The following is a 23,204-nucleotide window of genomic DNA, read 5'->3' as shown; positions in this document are numbered from 1 at the left end:
GGGGGCAAGGACAAATTATCAAGGTAGACCCGATGGGGTAAGGGTACCATAATGACCCCAATAGGAGGCTCATGAAGAGGTACTGTAAAGACTGGAACAAGGTGAAAGAGAAAGTGACGTCTGTCACAACCCAATTAAGTAAGTGCCCATGCCACAAGCAAGAGATACTATTTAAAGCAGTTTTATTTTGCACTAGGTTAACTAAGGGTTAACAAAATGATAGTAACAGCCTCCTTTGCTATGCATGCCAACAAAGAAATTTATTGCTGTGCCACTAACAGAAATGAAACCTTAACCTTCTTTGCTTTACATAAATCATTATAACTGGTCAGAGTAATACAGGGAATAGCCCTAAAATAACACCCTAGCGAAAACTGCTATATAATTGGCGATTCTAATTAAATTTATGACGTGGCGAAAAGCAATTGGCTATTACACAAATAAAACCCATTTTTACTTCCGTGAAGTCGGAGACCTCCGTACACACCTTGGAGACCTCTGATCACACGTATCAGAGTAATTAGACAATTTGATCACTTGTCTAAGTTCCCCGTCTCGACCCAATCTCAGACATAAATCAATGACTGCCGGCCCACCATTTCTGCCCGAACAGTGAACACTTATGCAGACCAACCTGATGAACTCTAAGCTGTCACTAACCAAGTACCTCTGACCTCAGTTATTCACCACCTTGACAGCATGAGTAAACAATCTTGCTTTACAACCGATAAGCGTCTGCCTAATTAATTCCACTCCAAGCGTCACAAGTACCCGCCTGACGGCCTCTAAGGCTCCCGGACACCTCGCTGCAGTGCACGGCAGCGACAACGTCACAAAGTATTTTTTTTCTTTCATTTGTTAAAAGCTGGGAACAATAATCCAGGCCAGGAGCGCTTGTTTGTTTGTTTTTTATATATAAAGACAGGCCCAGGTGAGAACCCACCAGCCAGAACAGTGACAAGAAGGTGATTTAATACCCGGTGGAATGGGCGAGGGTGTATGGGATGGTAGAGCCCTCACAAACATAGGACCTTGGACGACGACTGACTGGAACTGCACGCCCAGGTACAGAATTCTACTCCCATAAGCAGCGAGTCATGGGAGGCAAGGACATGGATGTGTGGACCTCTGGTTGGGACTCATCACTGGTGTTAGCCAGCAGGCTGAGTTCCTAATGTAACATAAACAAAATGTATATATATCTCTCTAAAATGAGAAAGCAATAGGCCAGTCAGAGATTGACTGAGAAAATAATAGGGGAGATAACAGCTTCTACCCGGAGACCAAGGACAGGGCTGGAGGAGTAAAGTCTCTTGGGGGCTGTGTAATGAGTACTGTGACACCTACTATGTCTGGGTTTATACTAGCTATGCAGAGGGTGAGTTCCTCCTGCTTATTTCCCATGCTACGAGCATTAGTGTAGAGGCATTTAAGGCCTTGTATTGGTGCATGCACTCCCCGCCACCCCCCCAATACTTAGGACTATCCAGACCCCCGTCACTTACCTGGGAACTCCTTGTGCTCATCACCTGTCTTGGTTGGGAGGTGTCTTCCTCTCCTCCTGTGGCCCCATCCCCTAGGAAAGCTAGTTTAAAGCATGCCATATGACATCAGCCAACCTGGAAGAAAAGACATGCTTGCCTTTAGGGGAGAGATGTAGCCCATCCCTCCCAAGCATGTACCCTGTGCAAAAGTGTGGGTCGTTGTCCAGAAACCCGAGGCCTGCCTGGCTGCACCAGCTCTGTGGCCACCAGTTAACCTCGCCAATGCAGGCCTCATGCAGGTTTTTCTTGCTGGGATCCCATGACCCCTGCAGACTTCCTGCCCCTGGGGCAGGGGGCTAGACTTGATGATCTTCCAAGGTCCCTTCCAGCCCTAATGTCTATGAAATCGATGGAATTCAAAATATTGTTTCAATTCTTTACCACAAAATATAAACAAATATTTGTGTGCATTATTATTATTATTATTTATACATTTAATTATACATCATATTTCTATAATAGTAGTGTTTAGATGCTCCAACCAAGGTCAGTACCCAATCGTGTTTTATACTATATGAGAGTGAGAGAGAGATCCTTACCCCAAAAGTCTTACAACATAAATAAAGAAGACAGAGACATAGAAAAATACATCAGCGCTGTTGAGGAAATGAGACTAAAACACTTGAAAGAGTTACCAAAGGTCCCTTGGAAAGTTTGCATAGATTTTGGAACTATAGCCCATGTTTTAATCACAAAACTATTCTATCTCCTCAATATTCAAGTTTTGAGACACAAGTGCAAACTACTATTACATTAACTTCAATTTTATTTTAAGCTGTTCTTATATGAACACTTTCCTGAATAAAAATGGACCTAAGAATGTGTGTTTAGTTAAACATGAATTTAAGTGTTCTTCTGAATAAAATTAACAGCAGTATTGTGTGGAGTTCTTAAAGTTCTTAAAATGTTAATGCCTCCCCCTCAATCCAAACCAACGGGTCAGATCAAAGCAGTGCTAGAGGTTCTATCATCCTGTAAGGAAAATATATCTAAAAGTAGAAAAGGGCCACAGTGGGGGCACCTACACATGTACTTTACTGTGGAGTGACTAATTAGCTCCACAGCAAAGCATTACCGTCTATACATGATGTGCTATTATGCCAGAATAAACTAATTCACTCCACTGTAGGATAGTTCTGCCCTACACATGTACTATTCTACAGTGAAGTTATTTACTTCACTGCAATGCATATGTAGATAGTGACTGGGGCTGGCTGGGGCACAAGGGTGCTACAGTGCAGAAGCTGCCTGCTGGCTAGCCCTGTACTGTAGCATCCTCATGCCCAAGCCAGCCTCTCCACAGCACATAGAGCTTGAGTGGAGCAGATTCAGGTTGGCAGGCTGACCCCCAGGCCTCCTGCCAGCTGGGGCTGTGCCGCCCTAATTCAATGTGCTGCAGTCCTAGGTGCACATGTAAGCTATGCCTGGGAACAATAAAATCTGGTGCAAACTGTGCCAGAATATATTCAGGCATACTAATTTCACATGTAGGTGCACTCAATGGTAAAATTAGTATATCAGATCTGTGAAAACACAGCAAGGTGGGCATCAAATGCTTTTTGAAGACTGCCAGGGTGGGTGACTGTACCACCTTTGGGGGGAGCCTGTTCCAAACCCTTGGCACTCGACTTGTAAAGAAGTTTTCCTTATGTCCAGTCTGAAGCAGATCAGGCTGATCAGCAGTACTGGTGTCCCTTCACACTGCCAGCTGGAAATCAGGCCTGACTTCTGTTGGTGCCTTAGAAACAGAAGGAAACAAAATTAAGCGTCCAAAAACACTCTCCTTCTTCTTCTTCTTCTTCTTCTTCTTCTTCTTCCCTAGTTTATCCCATCTAAATGGGGTCACTGTGTGGATCTTGGCTCTCCACTGGCTTTGGTCACATGTATCTTCTTCTTCCAATTCCTCTCTCATGTCCCTTTCCATTATATTTCTCCATCTCATCTTCCGTCTTCCTTTTCCCCTTTTCCCTGGTAATGCCATTCTGGTAAATTCTTTTCCCACATGTTATTCTGACTCCTTTGAACATGCCTATACCATGCCAGTCTTCTTTCTTGTGCTTTTTTAGATGCCTCCACTACCTTCACCAATCCTCTGATACAGGTATTCCTCACTTTATTCCTCTTCATCACTCTATACATCCAACAGAAGGTACAAAACAAAAAGGCATGAAAATAAAAAAGAGATGAAAGTAAAAGGAAAGGGATAATAAGGGGAAGGTGGGTAAACAATGAGGAAACACAAATAACAAAAATGATGCAGTGATACTTTACCAACTTTTCCACAACAGCAAATGGCAAAGAGCAACAGGTAAGTAAACAGGAATCCAGAAAGCAGGTTAAAACGGTAGCAAGCCAAAGTCAGAACCATCAAACAATCCAAGGTTACCAAAGTATTGCCCCTCACCCTCCACAGGGAATTGCAAGTACTACACACACTGCCATCTCACAGAACCACACACACAACCTGGTACAGCTCACAGACAGCTCTAAACAGCCCAACCACTCTCACACATCCCACACACATGCGCATCTCAAGAGCACAAAATTGCGGGTTTTATTCATTCAAATCACACCACTTTTGCTAACTAATCAATCCTAGGTACAGGACTGCCAATCACTGTCAATCATGTGTTTACCAGTCAATCTCACTCACACTGGATACATTCACCTGTCATTCAAGCTAGCTGCTCACCTTTACCTCGGGATTTTCACAATTCCCACCAAACACTCTGACTCTTCTGCACATGCCCATGATGTCTAAGCAGGGCACTTGGTCAGAAGTTCATACATGCTGGAGGCTTCTGCTAGTTTGTAACTGTGCATAAGTAACAACAGCATTACACCAACTTTATTTACAAGCTGGCTCAAAAAACTTCCACCACTACACTTGAAATAGGGGTGGATGGGTGCAGAATTTAAATGATCAGGAATCCTTTTCACAGACAAGATACCAATCTGTGATAGGTGACAGAAGGCACATCATACCCAAGTGAAAAGTAGGTAACTAGCTACTTGAACAATTCTTCTAGTTTCTATCAATTCTCAAAGCAGGGTTCCATTTACCTCAGTGGGAATTTTCCATATATTTGTCACATGAACATGGACATGAAATTTTTGCCAAGAGGTAAAGTCTCTAATGGTTTTGAAGTCCAGGAATATATAGGTTAGTGCTTCAAATGCATCTGCTTATACAACCTTCTTTCCCCTGTTTGGCCGGGAAGATTAGGTTGCAAACCTAGCAAAAAGAAGCTATTCTGGAAAGATTTCTAGTAGTTCTTGCTGGATTGGAAATTACTCTGTGCAAGAAAAAAACACCTTTCTTCAGATACTGGATATCCTCTATAACTTTTTGAAGGTGAGCAGTGAAAAAATAAAATAAAACTAAAAATGGGTACACAGAATCAAGGAGTAATTCAGTTCATCAACCTACTCCACCTGAATCCTAGCTCATGATGACAATGTACAAAATAATTTTTATAGTGGTACTTGTCAATGGCAAATGTGCACACATACTATTAACTACTCGCTATGGAGATGTACCTGTAAATACTAGGAAGTTGAAACTAATTCATCACCACAAGGGTAGAATTCTCTTTATTTTCAATATAATGTAGGTTATACAAGTCTACAATAGTAATGGAACTTAACTTTATGAACAGGCCTTCCATCAAATAAATATATTACTTTCTGCAACAGAGATAATTTATTCTTTGTGTATAATTGATTTGTGCGTGCACTTAAAAACGTCTTTTGAAATCCACATTATAACTAATACAGTCACATAATAAAATGCAACACTTAATTTAAAGTTAATTATTTTCCATTATTCTGCATTAGTAGACAAAGCAAGAACTTGAGCTCAGTGACAGAATGTAAGAAGTTATTTTGAACTTATAATACAAGGATTTAACAGTTTAATGTTAAACAGCAGTGGTGTAAGCTAAGAACTAAGTAAAAAGATAACAACATACTACAACTGCAAATCTCATATGGCTGTAGTAAGAAAAATGAAGACAATGCAAACATTTTTTTAAGTGTTTTCCTGTAATTGGTGATAATTTTAAGTTAGAAAATAAACATCTTTATATCACTTTTAGAGTATGCCATAATAATGTGCCCACTATAATCAGAGTGTTTTGGGACAATTACTGGAAAATTGTGTATTTTTCCAAGGTTATGCAGTACTTCTTCTTTTTACTAATAGAGAAATGATCTCGCTCTAATTGAAACTGGTCAGGAGTTTTTCAATAAGATTTTTGTTTTTAATTGGAAAACATCAGTTTGTCAAAACTTAATTTTTTTGAGAAAACATCCACTTCAGCTTCTGCTCATGGAGTTTTCTCAGTGACATTTCTGCTATTTTATGTCCCTTGCCTCTCTGACTGTTGCTGCTACTACTATTGTTCTAGTCTGCTAATATCTCTTCCTCCTTTACCCAACAAGTTCAAAACAGAGCTGGGTAAAGTAGGCTTTCTAAACTTTTTTTTTCTTTTTTATTGACTCCTCCCTCCTCCACCCCCATCACAAAAAATAAAATAAAATAAAATAAAATAAAATAAAATAAAAGCTCTGGTTCTAACTGGACATAAAAAAAAAAAAATTGTGTCAAGTGGCAGCTCCCTCAGACCATGCAGCTGCTCAGCATGAGCAGAACTAAGCAACTAAATAGCTGCAGGTGCCTGCCAGGACCTCCAGGGAAATGGACTTCCAGGGTTCCTGCTTTCAGAACAGATCTGCCAAGAATCTAATCAGGATTCTACCACAACCCTGCTTTAAGTTTAGCAACAAGTAATCAAACCTGAGAAATTTTGAACTAAACATTTTAGGTTCAATGAACTAGACTGATATGAAACCAGTTATTTTTGGTCCCACAGGTTTCCTTTTTATGGAGAGTAATGAGCAGCATAGGCTCTCAGAGTCACATTTAAGTCTCTACCCCATTTCTTCATTAACATAATTATTTGCTAGCTCTTTCTTAGCCAGCCTATAAGCAGTCTAGCCAGTCTAATCATCTTATATGAGTTTAAATACATTTCAAAATTCTAAGAGAAACTCACCCCAAATCAATACACTTTGCAGATATTTTCTGCTGAAAACCATCAATACATTGCATTTCATTTAAAACCTTCATTTAGGTTTACCCAAACCTTATATGGGATTCTTGCAAAGCAGTCCAATTTGCCAACATATTTTAAAAACTTACCACACTTTTTAGGGATGCTTGTGGGTCTATAATATAATTCAAGGTCACCTGAAATTTGCTAAGAAAGCATACTACATAGGAAAACTCCTTTATGATAATAGCAGTTGCATAGGCAGTGGGAAAAGTATATATAGCACTTCAACATCCCTGTTTTGGTTTTTATTCATAAGTATCTTTTAGATTCTAATGGTTTCACAAGGTAATCTTCTTGTAATGAGGCTTCTAAGAGTTTCAAATATTCTTCAACATAAAAACTTCAGTGCAGTTTCTTTTACAAAGTAAGCAATTAAATATTTTATCCACCTATCTTTGGAGCCAATGTCTATATCCTCACTAGCCCAAGTGCTTAAAAGAAAGTAAAAATTAAATTTAGCTACATTTACAGTACTGACTTGTTAGTTCCATGATAGTGCATTAATTAGTGCCACTGAATATAATATGCCACTTTTCTCAAGATACCTTCTCCTGATGTCCTTATACATTCTGATATTCACTCCTATTTCCTTGTCCAGAATAATTAAAATGAGTACTGTCTCGCAAAACATAATTCTAACTAAACAAAAAAATATTATGGCTGTTCAAGTTTTCAAGCTATGGAAAGGCAGACACAAGTGAGAAAAAATCATGTGACTCAACATGTCATTCCCCACTTATGTAAAGTGCACATGAATCCTGGCTGCCAAATGTAGGGCATATGAGTTTGCCAAGCCTGCCTGAAAATACCCACAGTGCAGAGCCACACATGTAGCTATGTCCCCCAGCCCCAGGATGCTGCAGTTACTCAGATTTGCCTGTAAAATTATGTAAGAGTAAGCTGGAGTTCTTAACACAATAACTAATGCTCAACTACTCCCGGAGTTGCAATGTAAACTGATTACATGTTGTCCTAGTCCCACTGAACCTAGAGAACTGCAGTCACAACCACATCTACTTGGAAACTGTTCCATGGTACACTTCTCTGTCCTTGTGAAACAGCTTCTCTCTCTGATGGTCTTATTCCTCCAACACAACCAACAGAAGACACATTTCCATGGCTTCCCTCCAAACTTAGTTCTGCTGCTGAGTAAATCAGTCCCACCTTCTCATTTCTTCTTAGGCACACTAAAGACCAGTGATTAAATGGAGCTGAGCTGGCTCAGAATAGACCTGATGACTTCGTCTAACTTCTTTTCCCAAAACAAAGAACCTGACCACATGCCTGGAGTTTGCAGTTTAGGGCAATTCTAAGTCCTTCCTGAATGTGTGCCTAGTTAGAGTGAGTGGGTAGGGAGGGGGTGTTATCAGTGGCAGATGCAGGATTGGTAAAAAAAAAGATATGATAAGCTCCCAAGAATGTTTTGCTCTGCATTTCCCCTACTGTTGTTTCTTGCAGTCAGTGCCAAGCCATGGATCCATTTAGAAGACCATCTATACACAGCCTGTTGGTTTTGTGGCTCTACTGGGGTGTTTTTTTAGCAAATTACCAATAGAACAGTTGGTATTGTATAAGGTTTTCAGCAGTGGCTTCTGATCCACAGAAAGCAGCAGGAAGCCATTTCATTTTTGATACTGACATAGCACAATGGAGCTGTCTTGCATTCTGAAATCACTGTAGATACTCCATACCCAGTTCATCACTTCTGGTGCCAGATACTCCATATCCACTTCTGGTGCATAAATGGATTGAGGACATAATCAAGCTGTTTTGGAAGTCCTAGTAGGGGCTCTAAAATTTCCATACAAGCAAGCAGATCTTCATGAAGTTGTGTAAGGAACTTGTCCCAGCCTTACAGCACCAGAATATGCAAATGACAGAAGCCATACTGATCCAGAAATTGATTGCTATGCTATCAAGAAACTAGCTACTCCAGAATGCTATAGACAATTTGGTGTTGGCAACTAAACCAATGGTACTTTAGGAATCAAGGTCTGTCAGGTGAAAAACAATACAAATTTATCCATAAATGTTAGACCTTATTAACATGCTTGAAATAAAACTCTGGTTTAAATGACAGGATTTCTAAACTGTGCTGAACATATTTGGCACATATTTGCATACCACAACTGTCATGCTGTCATATAGCATTCTCTGCAGTTGTTCTCCAAATTATCGTCAACCAAAGAGGTGGATTTGTGAATACCCATACGAGACATTTGGGTATACAATGTCAAGGTGTAGAACAGATCTGGCATGGACCTGTTGAATAGGATGCCTTATTCCCTTCACATATTATTACTCATATCAGTGGTTTTTCATTGTACTGCTTTTGGGGGACCACATATCTTATACCTTAGGAGTTGAACCTTGACATTAGAACACATAGCAGAAAGTGATTTACATACAATACATTCATAGTTATTGCATGATGATGATAGAACTACCTGGGGGAAAAAGGGAAACAACTCAGCTCTAATTAAAGTCATCCAATTGCATCCATATAGATATCATCCATATAGATAATGTTATCTAATAAAACCTCAGATTTATGCTGCAGTTCCCCTCATAATAACAACAAAAATATCAGCAGCCACTTATCAGTTTCAGCTATCCTATTCTGGTACTTCTCTAGTTTGTTTCCTGGGCCCAGCCCCAAACAGTTCCTCAGAATATGGCTCTAAAATGTCCCCAGCCCATCTAGTCTCACGGCCTGCTCTGGGCTCTGAATAGTACCATTGTTTGTACTGGGATCTGTTTGGAATTTCCATCCATCTGCCACCAAGATGACACATGATCTTTCTATCTCTAGTCTGTGCTTTTCCAGAGGCCATGCAGTGCTATGGACTGTGTATTCACGGCAGTGAAAAGCATTCAAACACCCCTTAGTACAGGCAGGTTACCAGACTTGTAGTTGCCATATTTTGCCTGTCTGTCATTTTACTAACACAGGATAGGGCACAGAAGAGCCATTTGCTTAATCCTGCTTTGACCAATTGACACTATATTAACAATACATTAATATACCAGAGCACATTTCAAGTGCCTCTTCCACTGTCATGTTCTTTGCTGTGGTGTGAAACTACAGGCCCCCTCTACACATCACAGATACTGTTCAATTAACTGGTTAATTGAACAATTACCTAGAGACCAGCTACCATGCAAAGTATCTGTCACACAATAAAAAGCTCCAACCAGCTATAAAATTAGACATAAAAAATGTGTACTAACTTTATAGCTAGTTGTTTTCAAGCTTTAATTTGCAAGTGTAGCAGGTTCTCCCATTTGGGTGGGAGCCCTGTCAAATGTCCAGTGTAAAACCCTGAGCCCTGGGGACCAAAGCAGTAGAAAAACCCTGGGGCCAGAGGATCACTGCAGGATAATCCCCTGCCCTAGGTGTAAGGGAAAACCCTGGGGCTGGAAGATCACTACAAGGCAACTCCCTCTGTCCTAGAGTTGTAGGAAACCCCTGGGGCCAGAGGACTACCACAAAACCATTCCCCTCTGTGGTAGTATAATTCCTGTCCCACCCCAGAGGGAGAATCACCCCTGTGGTGATCTCCCCCACCCCAAGGAATTCCTGCACCCCTGGGGTGGGGAGATCACCATAACGGTAATCCTCCTGCCCCATGGATGCAGCAGTATCCTCATGGCTGGGAGCCGCTCCACTAGGGTGCATGGGGCACCCATCTACAGGAGTTTGCATCTTGGCAATAAAGCATGACGGAATCTAATGCATGATACCACAATTGTGACTCCTGCCATGCACATGTGGCATGGCAGGAAGTGTGATTGTATGAACTGCACATTATATCCCACCATGCCTTATGTTTAGAGGGGACCTTAACATTAACTAGAATTCAGGTACAATCTTATGGCACCAACACACTGGGAGGACAGCTTTTAGTATCATTTGGCTGAAGTGTATTTCATACTGCAGAAATGGACCAGACCTCATAGCAGTAAGGGTTAAATGCCAATCAAACACATAACAATTCACAAGCAGGTTCTGATACCTAGAAGCATATGGGAAACAAGTAGCTAGAATGGTCAGAAAATACAGGTCCCAGGAACTATAGGAAAATATTAGAGGGCCATCAAAACACAATCCCTGGTACCCAGACTTTAGTTTTATTCACTTTAAAAATGTGAAGGTAACTCTAATCCACTTCCATAGCCACATAAATAAGCCCTGTTCTAGACATGTATGAACCTCACAGAAGTGGTTTTGTGTTAAGTCAGTGAGTGGGTATAGGCTAACACATGGGTAAAGGCCTGGAATAAACCTAAAGTGTAGCCCTATTTTTTAAATAAAATGGCCTCAATGCCCTGAACAATGTGTATCTTCTGATAATTTCCCAGCCAAAATTAGCTAATAGTACAAGCCACTGCCTTTTACAGCCTGTTTACAAGGTTTAGATCTTATTTTAAGTCTTATTTCTTGGTTGGGAGGATTTTTCCTGTTATAAAAAACCTGAAAATCAAAAACTTACCAAAACAAAACATTCACTGTGTAATGTCTTCATTTCTTTTCCTGAGAGAAGGAATCACATCTGACAGATGCTAGTCATATTACTTAAAGCAGTACTAAAGTGCTCAAATACTAAATGTGATATGGGTGAAGACCTAGAAAACTTGGAACTGAATGGAATTTCTTCATTTTTCAAGTCTGCTATTCTTTCAGCCAACTGTAGTTCAGCAGCCAGGTTCTATGCACTAGATTTATCCATCTCTACTTTTTTCTTAGTTCTACTTATTTCCTTTAGAAATGTTAAATAATGCTTATAGTTATACTGTCAATCTCAGACTTCTGCAGATCTGTCAGGCTGCTCAGGGCAAACTACAATAGCTCATACAACTTCATTATGCAGACAGAGATGTCCGGCCATAGTTAAGGTTGTGACCAGTAGTCAGTTTAAAGCATTTTTGACCCTTTGATCTTCAACAGAGTTACACCAAATTGCCTGGAATTTCCCTATTATAGTTTACAGTCAGGAAAAAGTTTTGTGGGTTTCTGACAAAGGATTTATAAGTGTTCAGTTATTAAAATTAAGAATATGGTGCTTAGCTGTACACAGCACTTTTCATCCCAAGATATTTACAGAATCAGTTGCCATTATTCAGCCTATTTTACAGACAGGAAACTGTCTCAGAAAAGAGTAATGGTTTGCCTGCAAGGTTTTTTGAATAGATGTGATATGTTTTATTAGACCAACTAAGTAGTTGGAAAAAGGTTCTTGGCAAGCTTTCGGTCACAGTCACCTTTCTTGAGGCATAGGGAGTCTGCTGCTCTGAGACTCCAAGAAAATGGTTTGCCTGACATTACTCAGCAAGTCTGTGGTAGAACTTGCAACAGAATCAAGATATCCTGGCCATCAGCTGACACCATTTCAAAAGTTCTGTGGCCTTTATTTGCCACCTCAGGATTTTCAACTGTATTTTACTCAGTGGCCTTTGAGGACTGATGTTTCAGGGACAAGGAGGGGATTTTCCTTATTTTTCATTGTTTGGTTTGGGTTTGCTTGCTTGCTTATAATGTGGTGAGAGATATTTAAAAATAAAAAATCTTTATTCAAACCTATGAGAAATCTTCAGAATTGATAAACTCCACAAATGGCACAGAACCTAGGTTGTACTGTGTCACTGGAGCACAACTGCAGATTTAAAGAAGATGAGATACCTATACTTTGACTTGGAAAACTTAAATTCATTAGAAGAACCAGGTTGGAATATGTATTATTACATGGTAGAAATTAGTGTATAGCTGAGGTCTCTAAGGACCTCAAAAAAAAAAAAAAAAGAAATATGTCGATTTGTGAATCAAAACTCCAATAAGAACTGAAGGTTTTGAGTCACTTACCACAGAGTTGTCTGAACAAATGGATTTTAGAAAGCATCATAGGTACTTGTGCATAATATAACAAGTGCAAAGAATGCTGTAGTGGAAGATATAGGTTTTTTTAACTATTTATTTACCTGGAGCCAATTATTTTATCTCAAACCTGTTGTAAAAAAACAAACAAACAAACAAACAAAAAACCCACCGTTTGCTTTACACCTTTTTTTTTTTGCAATGTTGGCTTGTTTAATGTGTCCTGTTATTTCACAGAGTTTTCCCAAGATTCTTTTCAGTTTTAAATAATTGTTATGGATTGTGAATATTTATTGAACAAAAAAATCTGTTGGGCCAGGAAAGAGCCTTTGGTGCTATCAAAAAGGAAGTGATGCAATAGCTAGCTCATATGAAAGCAGATTTTGTTTTGGAAAAGGTTCCTTTCAAACTAAAAGAGTTACAAGATAGCTAAATGGGAGTAAAATTGTATATTCCAATATCTTATTATCCATTACATAAGAAAAGAAAATGTCCTCCCCATATGGCCTTAAATCTTTATCCATGCTGATATTAAAAAATCATGTTAGGCTGATGAGCATGATACAAGTTAAACACAAGACAATAGAAAGTCACTGCAAGATTCTTGTCAGGTAAGGATTAGAAATCCCAATTTTATCTGAACAATGTATTTACTGATTAGTTTATACATTAAGGGAAGCACTTCGTCAGGTGAAATTCCAGGCTGTTGTGCTAAAACCAAATGTCGTAAAATACTCTTGTAACAGATCAACACCTTTTCTATGTGTTAATAGGGAGATTGTAGAGCAAAACAATTTCCTCAGACAGACTGATGAATTTATGCCTTTTTCACAGTCTTCTTCTAATCACAAGTCAGGCAATTAAGCTTTAGCTTGGGTGCACATGAGATGAATATTATGAGATATATTGGCCAAATTCATTTTAATATCTGTTCTGTGAGTTTTGAAAATTGTGAAAATTAATATTGCTTAATGCTGTGCAAAACTCAAGGCATTTCAAACACTCAAGCCAAGCTCTAATCAAAACTAGAGAGATTTCAGTATTCCTCCTTATAATGAAACACTTTAAAGCACATGAACCCATGACAACCAACATATGCTTAGCTAGTCCCCAATTAACAAAAATATGGGATGGAAGGATTTTTTTTTGTGGGGTTTTTTTTTTTCTTTTGGACTTTAACTATTTTATTCAGGGGTTTGGGGAACAAAAAGTTGACCCTTCCGGGGTCCAGGTCCAATATACAAAGCAAAGACAAGCAAATTACCATCAAACCAAGAGCACCATGTCATTACATTCATAATATCACACCATGACAGACACTTTCGCTGTATTACACCTCATGCCTAACATGCTGTTATGCGCTTGGGACACCAGCCACATGGTCATATAGACCAAAGCTTTCTATAAACAAATGATTCCTACCCTGTCACGGATGCTGTATCCAATCATACATGTGACAACACCTTCAACTTCCCACACAAAGAAAAAAGAAGAAAGCAGCCTGGTGAGGGCCCAGGGCTTGAGCTGGGAGTCACAGTCCGACACCAAGCCTGCCTGGTCACCCAGACCGGTCATGACTTCAGAGCATGTATTGAAGACAGCCATCCTCCACATGGCACAGCACTCCCTCAAGTGCCCAGTGTGCCTCAAAGGTGGGCGTCCACCACCGGAGCACAGTGTGCTCAAACTCCAGTGAGAGGCATGCCTGCACCAGGAAGCCAAAAAGATGAGGACATCATTGGAGCCAGTCCCGGCAACCTGGTTGCAGCGGCTCTTAAGGACAGCCACCTTGGCCTGACCCAGTAGAAAGTTGGCCAGGCAGATAGCACCCCATTCAGATGCCCAGTATGGGTAGGAGCGCACATAGGTGGTCTCTGAGAGGCTCCTACCCAGTGCCGACAGCGGCAGCTCGAGGGTGACAAAGAACAGCTACAGGCGGGGACAGTCAAGAAAGGCGTGAAAGAGGTTCTCAATGGGACAGGGGCAGAAGGGGCAGCCTATCAAGGTGGCTAGGTCAAAGTGGGATGTAAATGTGCCAGTGGCAAGGATACCATGCAGCAACCACCACTGCAGGTACGCAGTCATCTTGGTGGTTGGCAGTTTATACAATGTGCGCCAAGCTGGGTGGGCCTGTGGGGAATCTGGCAGCCCCAGGAACCATCACCACGGTGATGCAGGCATGGCAGATGTGAACCACCCAGTCATCCAGGCTTCTACACAACAGGAAAGCAAAGGGCAACCGGTGTCAATGTCAGGAGGCACAGGGAGTGTTTGCAGGGTGCCAGGCCTGCCAGCCAGCTCACCGGCCATAGCTGGAGTGACTGGGATCATGGGAAAGGCCTCACCTGGGGCATCTGCAGCATGGGGGACCTGGTGTGCCCAGAGGTGGTTATCTAGGGTGGCTGCTGCCTCCAGTGGGAGGGCAGCCTGGATGTCACACAGGAGATGGCCCATGCTGCAGACAGAGTGCATGCGTAGCCAGATGGTCAGGGCCTCAGGAGAGAGCCAGGCCGACCAAGCCGGGTCAAGGAGATGCCTCAGGTGGAGCACACACACCTGGATGAGAGTGACTGTGAGGCTGGCCGAGGCCAGGCTTGGCATGGGGTGCCTCAGTGCTGGGTGGTGCACCAGGGGCTACCTCAGCAGGTGCAGGAACTGCAGGTGCTGGGCCCGGGGCTGGAGGTGGAAGGTGGCCTGCCAGACTTGTACCATGATATGGTAGGAAGCCAGAAGCACCACCCAGTTCAGGAGTGTGAGGTCCAGCAGGAAGAGCTCCCAGTCAAAGCCGAGGGCCCCCACCCTCTGCAGGAACCAGCATGCCAGTCGTTGCTAAGGTACGTGCTGCTCACTGTAGAGGAGTCACTGAAGGGCTTGCAGGTGGAAGACGGACACCTTGCCTACCAAGTTGACCAGGCTCTGCCCCTCCCCAGTGACAGGTAGGTAAAGAACAGCTTGTGGGAGCCAGTGGTACCCATCCCAGAAAAAATCTATTAGGAGGCACTGAAGCCCCTTGAGTAGGTCCTGTAGTGAGTCAAGTACAGTGCACCAGTGCCACAAGATTGCCATTACCAGTTTGTTTGCAATGAGGACACATCCATGGTAGGAGAGGCTGGGTAGGCACCAGTGCCAGTGTTGTAGGCGGGCCTCCACCCCTTCCTCAAGGCTGCCCTAGTTGCATGCCATGAAGGCCACTGGCCCCAGCAACACACTCAGAATCTCGAGGCCCTTGTGGCACCAGGTGAGGTCTCCAGGCAGATCCAGGGGACTAAGGCTGATCCATGCGCCAAGCAGCAGGGTATCACTCTTGGCCCAGTTGATATGGGCCAAGGAGGTGTATTCATAGGCTTGCTGGCAGTCTGTTAGGGCCCACACATCTTCCTCAGTGTTAAGGAAGATGGTCACATCAGCTGCATAGGCCAACAGCTGGAGCAGAGGGCTAATGGACAGGCCCATGGCCAATGGCAAGGACACCACTCAGGCAGCACTGCAGCCCATGCAGCAGCGGCTTGATGGCCAGGTATAAAGCATACCTGACTGGGGGTAGCCCTGATGGATGCCCCTGCATGAACAGAACAGGGTTCAGAGCACACTGTTCACCTTGAGCAGGGTGGAAATTTCTTGATACAAGACCTGGAGGGCCCCAGCGAAGAGATGCCTGAAGCCAAAGGCCTCTAGGGTCTGAAAGAGGTAGGAATGGCCTACCTGATTGAAAGCCTTCTCCTGGTCTAGAGAGATGAGGCCGATGTCTAGGCTGAAGAGTTCTCTAGATATAAGTAGGTCACGCAGCAGGAACAGGTTGACTTGTATGGTCCTGCCAGGCACACAGTAGCTCTGCTCAGGCCCAGTGATGGAGGTCATGATGGTGCAAAAGCGCGTTGCCAGAGCTTTGGCCATTATCTTGTAGTCTGCACACAGCAGGGAGGCCAGCCACCAGTTCTTAATGTAGCCAAGGTCTCCCTTCTTGGGCAGCAGTGTAGCACCAGTCAGCAGCACCTGGTCAGCAGGACCTTGTTGGCAAGTCTCTCCTAGAAAACACTCAGGAGGCAAGGGCTGAGGAGAGGCCAGAAGGTTTTTTAGAACTCGGCAAGTAAGCTATATAGGCCTGGGGCTTTGCCGGAGGTGTCTGTTTCTCCCAGCTGTTGGCAGCAGGTGTGGATTCTCACTCTGTGGGCTGCGCTCTCCGCAAAGTCACGCAGGTATTGCCTAAGGAATCAGAGGCTCTCGCACAGCATCTCATCATTGCTGGAAGCCACCAGGGTGGCCTTGAGCTCTGTCACATATTCTTACAGCTGTCTGATATGGTGGCACAGTTAATTTGTGGCCAGCTGGATGTACTGCTGACAAAAGGCATCTGTACCTTGCCTACATCCCACCATAGCTTCCAGGAGGAGTTGGTCAGTTTTGTGGCCTCCCAGCCCCACCAAAAGTGGGTGAACCACTCCCAGAAGTAAGAGCCCTGAAGCAGGCTGAGTGTTGAAGCACCAATAGGGCACCCGTGCATAGGATCTCCCCAGCAGGCTCAGTTCACAGCAGGCCAGGCCATGATCTGACAGGCTTGAGGGAATGATGCGGCTGCTGCGCAGGAGTGGCAGATAGTGCCTGGTGACATAAAGGAAGTCAAGGTGGGCTATGGTGAGGCGGTCAAGGTGGGCTGAGGTGTACTGGCATGCGTCAGGATGCAGGGCTCACCAGACATCAACGAGGCCTGCAGTCTTGAGGGCAGACTACAGCTTGCAGGCTGAGGGCAGGTAAGGCTCAGGTCCCATGTGGTCTAGCAAAGCATCAATGGTTGTGATGGCCAAAACCAAAAGGGTTAACGAGCAACTTATAGCAAAAAGGGAATCTGCTTTTTGAGAGTATCTGGTAAAGGCAAATAATAAATATTGGCTAAAATAAAGCTTATGAAACTGTTTCCTGAAGATGCTTCCTGTCTGTCAGGAGTATAACCATAATGTTATATTTAACTGTTTGTACTGATCATGAGACTGACATGAGTTTCAAAAAGCAGAACTAAAAAATAAAACAGCAGACTTAGCTGATTTAATACGTTTTTGCTTAAAGGTCAGTAAAATTGACAAACCTAACCACAAGGTATAATTAACTCATCTTAAAAACATTCTAAGTAGGTTGGATTTGGGTGGGAAAAATGCTAATCTCAGACCCCAAAGTGATGTGGTGTGATTTGCTTATTGGGTAAAACCAAGCTTAGGCAGTAACCTATTATAATAATTTCTAACACCTTTTAACACCATGGGATAACAGCTGTAGGGTAAGATTGTGAGTGGCTCTAAAGCCAACAGATTAGCATAAAACAGGATATAAAGGAACATGTACATTAAGTGACCAGTAGGAAGGATGGAACAGAATGGTCATTGCTGTCCCACGCCCCCGGATTCCTTACTCCCAGTATGAGCAAGGACAAGATCCTGACTGAGGGATCTTCCCTGGTATTTCCATCTGACAACATGGATTGGGGATGCCTGACTTCGCTGGATCAACTTGATGTGTACCTGACACTGAGGGACTATCAATAAGTTGCTAACCAAGTGGGCACTTTTTGTCAATTTGTTTGTCTGTTTTTATTATCACTGTCAATTTTTAACTTTTATTGTTATGTTATGTCTATTTTCTTAACCTTCTTACTAACTGTTATACGTGCAAATTATATTTTTTGTTGCTTAAACATATTTCTTGTTGTTATTTTGCTGTTATAAGTAAAATTCATTTTTACTGTTATAAGTGAAACTTGTCTTTGTTTCACTCCCAACTCCACCTCCTCGATCCCGAACCAAACAGCCCAGTGGCTGATACAGTTGCAGCACTCAGTCAGCTTGCAACTAAATTGATACACTCATAGTGCCCAGCTGGCCTGTAACAAATGGTGCAGTTAAAGTCCCCGCTTATGAGGAGCAGGTCATCATCCTCACTAGCATCGCACAGGATGGTGGCCAAGGTCTCAAAGAAAGCCATTCTCCTGGCCATCAGTGGGTGCGCAGACATTAATGAGTAGTAGGGTGATGCGGACAGTCAGCAGGCAGCCGGGGATGACCTCCCACACCACCGCTGTATCATGCTGTAGTTGTGGCAATAGAAGAGTTGTGACCCCAGTGCTAAGGTTGGTGCCATGACTCAGGAACGAGCGGCCTCACCAGGCAGCATGCCAAGTCACCTGGTTAACCCTGTCAGAATGTGTCTCCTGGAGGAAGGTGACGTCCAGCCGCTTCTGGAACAGAAGTGCCAGGACGGCCTCCCATTTCACTGGATATTGACAGTCATTGATGTTAAAAGTGTCAATGGTCATGGCTACCAGGGGTGTAGGTGAGGAAGAGTGAGGTAAGGTGTCAGTGGAAGAGCGAGCACCAAAGAACAGAGCAAAAAAGCAGAGACAGGTTGGGGAAGGCCTATTATGCCCTACACTACTCCAGGGACCCCCCCACCCCCCGAAGCCCCACTCATCACTCACCTGCTGTGTGGCTTCTCCAGACAGTAAACCATCTGTCGAGTGGCTAGATCCTGTTGCATAAGTTTGGCCACAGCTCTGGCAGCCTTGACAAAGAGTTTAGGATCTGTGCACCACTGGGTGATGTGCTCTGCTACATTCTTCTGTCCTTTGGTCTGTTTCAAAAAGGCCAGGAGACCCCCATAGTTGGGGCTGACTGGGGGGATCTGCCAAAGTGGGCTGGACATTTCCGACAGAAGCGTGGCAAGGCTGCATCCCAGGTGGGAGCTCATGCACAAACATGGTATCTACACCCTCAGTGTCTAGACACATCAGCCTCCTTGCATTGTCCAGGTCGAAGATTGGCATCAAGAGAGTGATCCCTGCCTTCTTGTGGGAAAAGAGGCCATCCTGTTCTCGAGGTCACTCAGAAATCTGGACTCCATCTCACTAGCTTCCTCAACCAATTCAGTAGGCTGGGACACGGTCAAGAGGTTAGCAAACTCCTCTGCCATTCCCTGGGTCAGGCCTCCAGAAGAGAGGCATTCTGCATAACTTTTACTGCCACCCAACTCCAGAAGTTGGGAGACAGGCAAGGCATTGGTGACCCCCACCATCAGCTCCCCCACATCCAAGTCATTCCCTTTCATGGTAATGGCCAACAGTTTCACTGGTATAACAGCTGGAGCGGAGTCAGGCTCCCCAGCAGAGGCCACCCTGGCACCAGCTGAGGAGGGTCCCAGCAGTGATAGAGTGACCTAAGAGGCCCCCTTCACCTTCCTCTCTTTGTTCTTCTTCTTCCTAGTGGCAGGTGACCCACCCTTCATAGGGGATTGGCTGGACTGCTCCCGGCCCACCTCCCCAGGGCCAGCCACCTCAGACAAGGCTGTGGCAGAGGGTGGCTGGGAGGAGGCCCAAGTCCCATCATCCAACAGGGCCTTGGTGCCACAGTCACTGGCCACCCCAGCCAGGGCAGTTAAGGGATGCAGGGGTCAAGTGGAGACATCAGTCCCTTCACCTGGTGGGGCTCTACACTGGGGGGGTGAGCACCATAGGTGGAACGGGCAGGGGAGAACCGCTGGATGGTACTCTCACACTGGAGACCCCAGCCCCTTCTGATGGAACAGGGGTGAAAGGAGGTCAGGAAGAGCTCCCAGCCTCATTGGGCCGGGCCTGCATCCGAGAAGCGGATGTGCCATCCATTGGCACTGCTGAAGTTACCAAAGTACTGGCTGCTTTCCTCCATGGGCACTAGGCTGCCAGGTGGGAAAAGTTACCACATTGGAAGCATGTGGTCTTCTTGAAGGAAAAATAAAACACAAACCCCACCCATCATCCATGAGATTCAAGGAGTGAGACAGGGACCGCGGGCCCTTGCTGAGGAGCTTGAAAACCTGCCTTAAAAAAGACAGGACATGCTTCAGCTTCAGGTCCTTGCTTCCAATCTTCAGTCAGCAAAAGGAACCCTTAGGAACCCCACAGGGCTTGAGTTCCTTGGCCAGGTCCCAGTCAGTCACATAGGAAATCACCACCCTCACTGCCTGGGTGTCTGAGGGTGTGATAAGATAGTGTATGCCCACAATGTGTATATTAACTACAGAGATAAGTGTCTGGGAATACAGCCATAAAAATCTAAAGGGGAAAGGGAAAGTGGTGCAGTGAAAAGAGTCAGGGCTGGGGTTTATGAGATTTAGGAAAAAACCAGAAACAGCAAAAAAGATAAAAAGGGGATGGATTAAGAACACCCCTTGAAAGGCAAGATATAGAAAAAGATAACTCCCCACAACAAACAAGCAAAAAAGATATAAAGAAAGAAAAAGAAACAGTAAAGAAAAAATCTGTGAAGTACTCACTTGCGGAGAAAGAAACTGGAAGTGAAGGGGGAGGGGACAGAGTGCAGAGAAAAAGAAGAAAAAAAACACTGCAAAAATGCAAGAAAAGAATCAGAAAGGGAGATAAACAGAAGCAAGAGACCTTTAAACAGGTTGGAGTCAGAGAAAAAAAGAGATAGGGAGCCAGGGAGTCTTACGCTCAGGATCGCCCCACGCAGTTCCAAGCAAGCCTGGTCCAAAGCATCCAAAGTGGAAGGAAGGAAGGAAAGAAGTGTTAAGATTTGAATAAGGGTCCAGATCAAAATCTTCTGAAGTGATAGCACATGTTCACTTTTATACAATCATTATTGCATAAAGCAGCTCACACAAAGGCAAAGCAAAAGTTACGATGTTTTCCCAGAATGGACCTATTGCATTTCATCAGACAAGACACATGACAAAAAACACAATATATATGTGAGAAACATACAGCGTTCATTTTGTTAGGTTTTTCCCCTCACCACAAACACACTTTTTTTCTTCATAATTTTCTCTTGTCCTTGAATTCATTTTGACAAACAGTTTTCAGTTTATCATCTCTTTCTCTCTGTTCCCATTCCTTTCATACATCTTGTTAAGAGTTTTCTATAATTAGGAACATTGTGGATACATCTACACATGCTACTACTGTGCATGAATAAACTCCAGAGCTTATTGCTTCAGAGTTAATTGCTCCTTGGTGTACTGTTTGAATGTGTACCTAGGAGCAACCAACTCCAGAGCAATCAGCTCCAGGGTTTATTCACACATGGCACATGGAGCTGGATCAGAGCAGCTCCAACTGGCAGGAATCCCCAGAGGTCAGCCTGCCAGCCCAGGGCTGCTCCTTCCTTCCCAGCTCAATGTGCTGTAGAGAGACTGGCTGGGGCACAAGGGAGCTTCAGCATGGAGCTAGCTGGCAGGCAGCCTCCGCACTGAGGGATCAGCAAACCTCTCCAGCATCCAAATGTGCACTGCTGCAGAGGTTTTTACTCTTTTTACAGAGGTTGTAAATGCAAGTACTGTCCTGCTGCAGAGTAAATTAATTTACTCCAGCCTAATTGGGGTGTATGTATAGACACAGAGATGTTTACTGCACAGCTAATTAGTCTACTGTGTAGTAAGCATCTGTACACACACCTTGTGGGCATGTCTACACAAGATGCTAATTCCACAGTATCCTAATAACACTGTGCAGTAGCACGTCACAGCATGGACAGTGCTAATATACTACTGCACAGTAATATTAGGCTACTGCGCAATAGCATCACTAAAAAGTGTTCACCAGCACTACTGCACAGTATCTTCAGTTGCTGTGAATCTATTTTGTACTTGATTATACAAGTACTAATTTAAATGTTCAGTAGTGACTGTGCATTAATGAACATGTGGATGCACCCAGAGAATATGAATACCAATTTATACTAAAATGAATACCAGTATATATGTATTTGTGAAGCAAAAAAACAAATGTTTTCAAACTTTAACACATGGTGTTAAACATGGAGGACAACAAATATTCAGTACCTTCCTCTGCCTCCCTTTCTCACACAGGTATGTGGGTGCACCCTCCTTTGTTTGTTATTATGTGATCACTTCCTTATTTCTGGCCTCACTCTGCGTTCACACTCCCTATTGCTACACACACGTGTGCACACACACAAGCATGCTCATCCACTTACCTGCAGCACATGGTTAAGACTCAGGGACTTCTGGGGGTTGCCATGGCAAGAACTCAGGTTGCAGCAGCTGGAACTGGTAATGGCTGAGTGCAGGCACAGGCAGCATTGATCACTGGGGGCAGAAGTGGAGGGGTGAGGTGACCAGCTGTCACAATGTGTGAGGCTCTGGTTGGCCAAGCTGGGGAGGAAGGAAGGAGGAGAGAGCAGAGAGGGGGCCAGAGCTGAAGAAGAGAGGGACCAGAGAGGAAGAAGCCCCCCAGGAGCTATAGCAGGTGGCTGGTGTCCACACCATGGAGAGAAGTGAAAGCAGAGGCTGTGTAAAGATGATGGAAGGTGTCATACAGATAAACCAGCTAGATTCCCATACTTATGCTTGCTTTCTTTACTTTTGATAGGGATTCTGGTATAACTGCCTTTGGTGGAGCAAATCCTGGCAAAGCATGTGCACCCTGAATCAGACTGCCGCTTATGACTGCTGCTGAGGCTTGACTCTGGGAAATGGGCTGAAACTGCACAGAAATTGAGGTGGAGAAAAACCTGGAGAGTAACTGGGAGACATTGGCATAGACCAGGTCAGGGGGCAAAAGACTGGCTCTCAGCTCAGCCAGGAAGTGCCTGCTGAAGTGGATAAATGGCATCAGTGCTTAGCGGCTACAAGCTGCATTGGCCTGGGACAGACTATGCTGTGCCTGAAGCCTCT

This window comes from Alligator mississippiensis, chromosome 8 (genome assembly GCF_030867095.1).
Source record: "Alligator mississippiensis isolate rAllMis1 chromosome 8, rAllMis1, whole genome shotgun sequence".
In the NCBI taxonomy this organism is placed as follows: Eukaryota; Metazoa; Chordata; order Crocodylia; family Alligatoridae; genus Alligator; species Alligator mississippiensis.
This window is presented reverse-complemented; position numbering follows the sequence as displayed.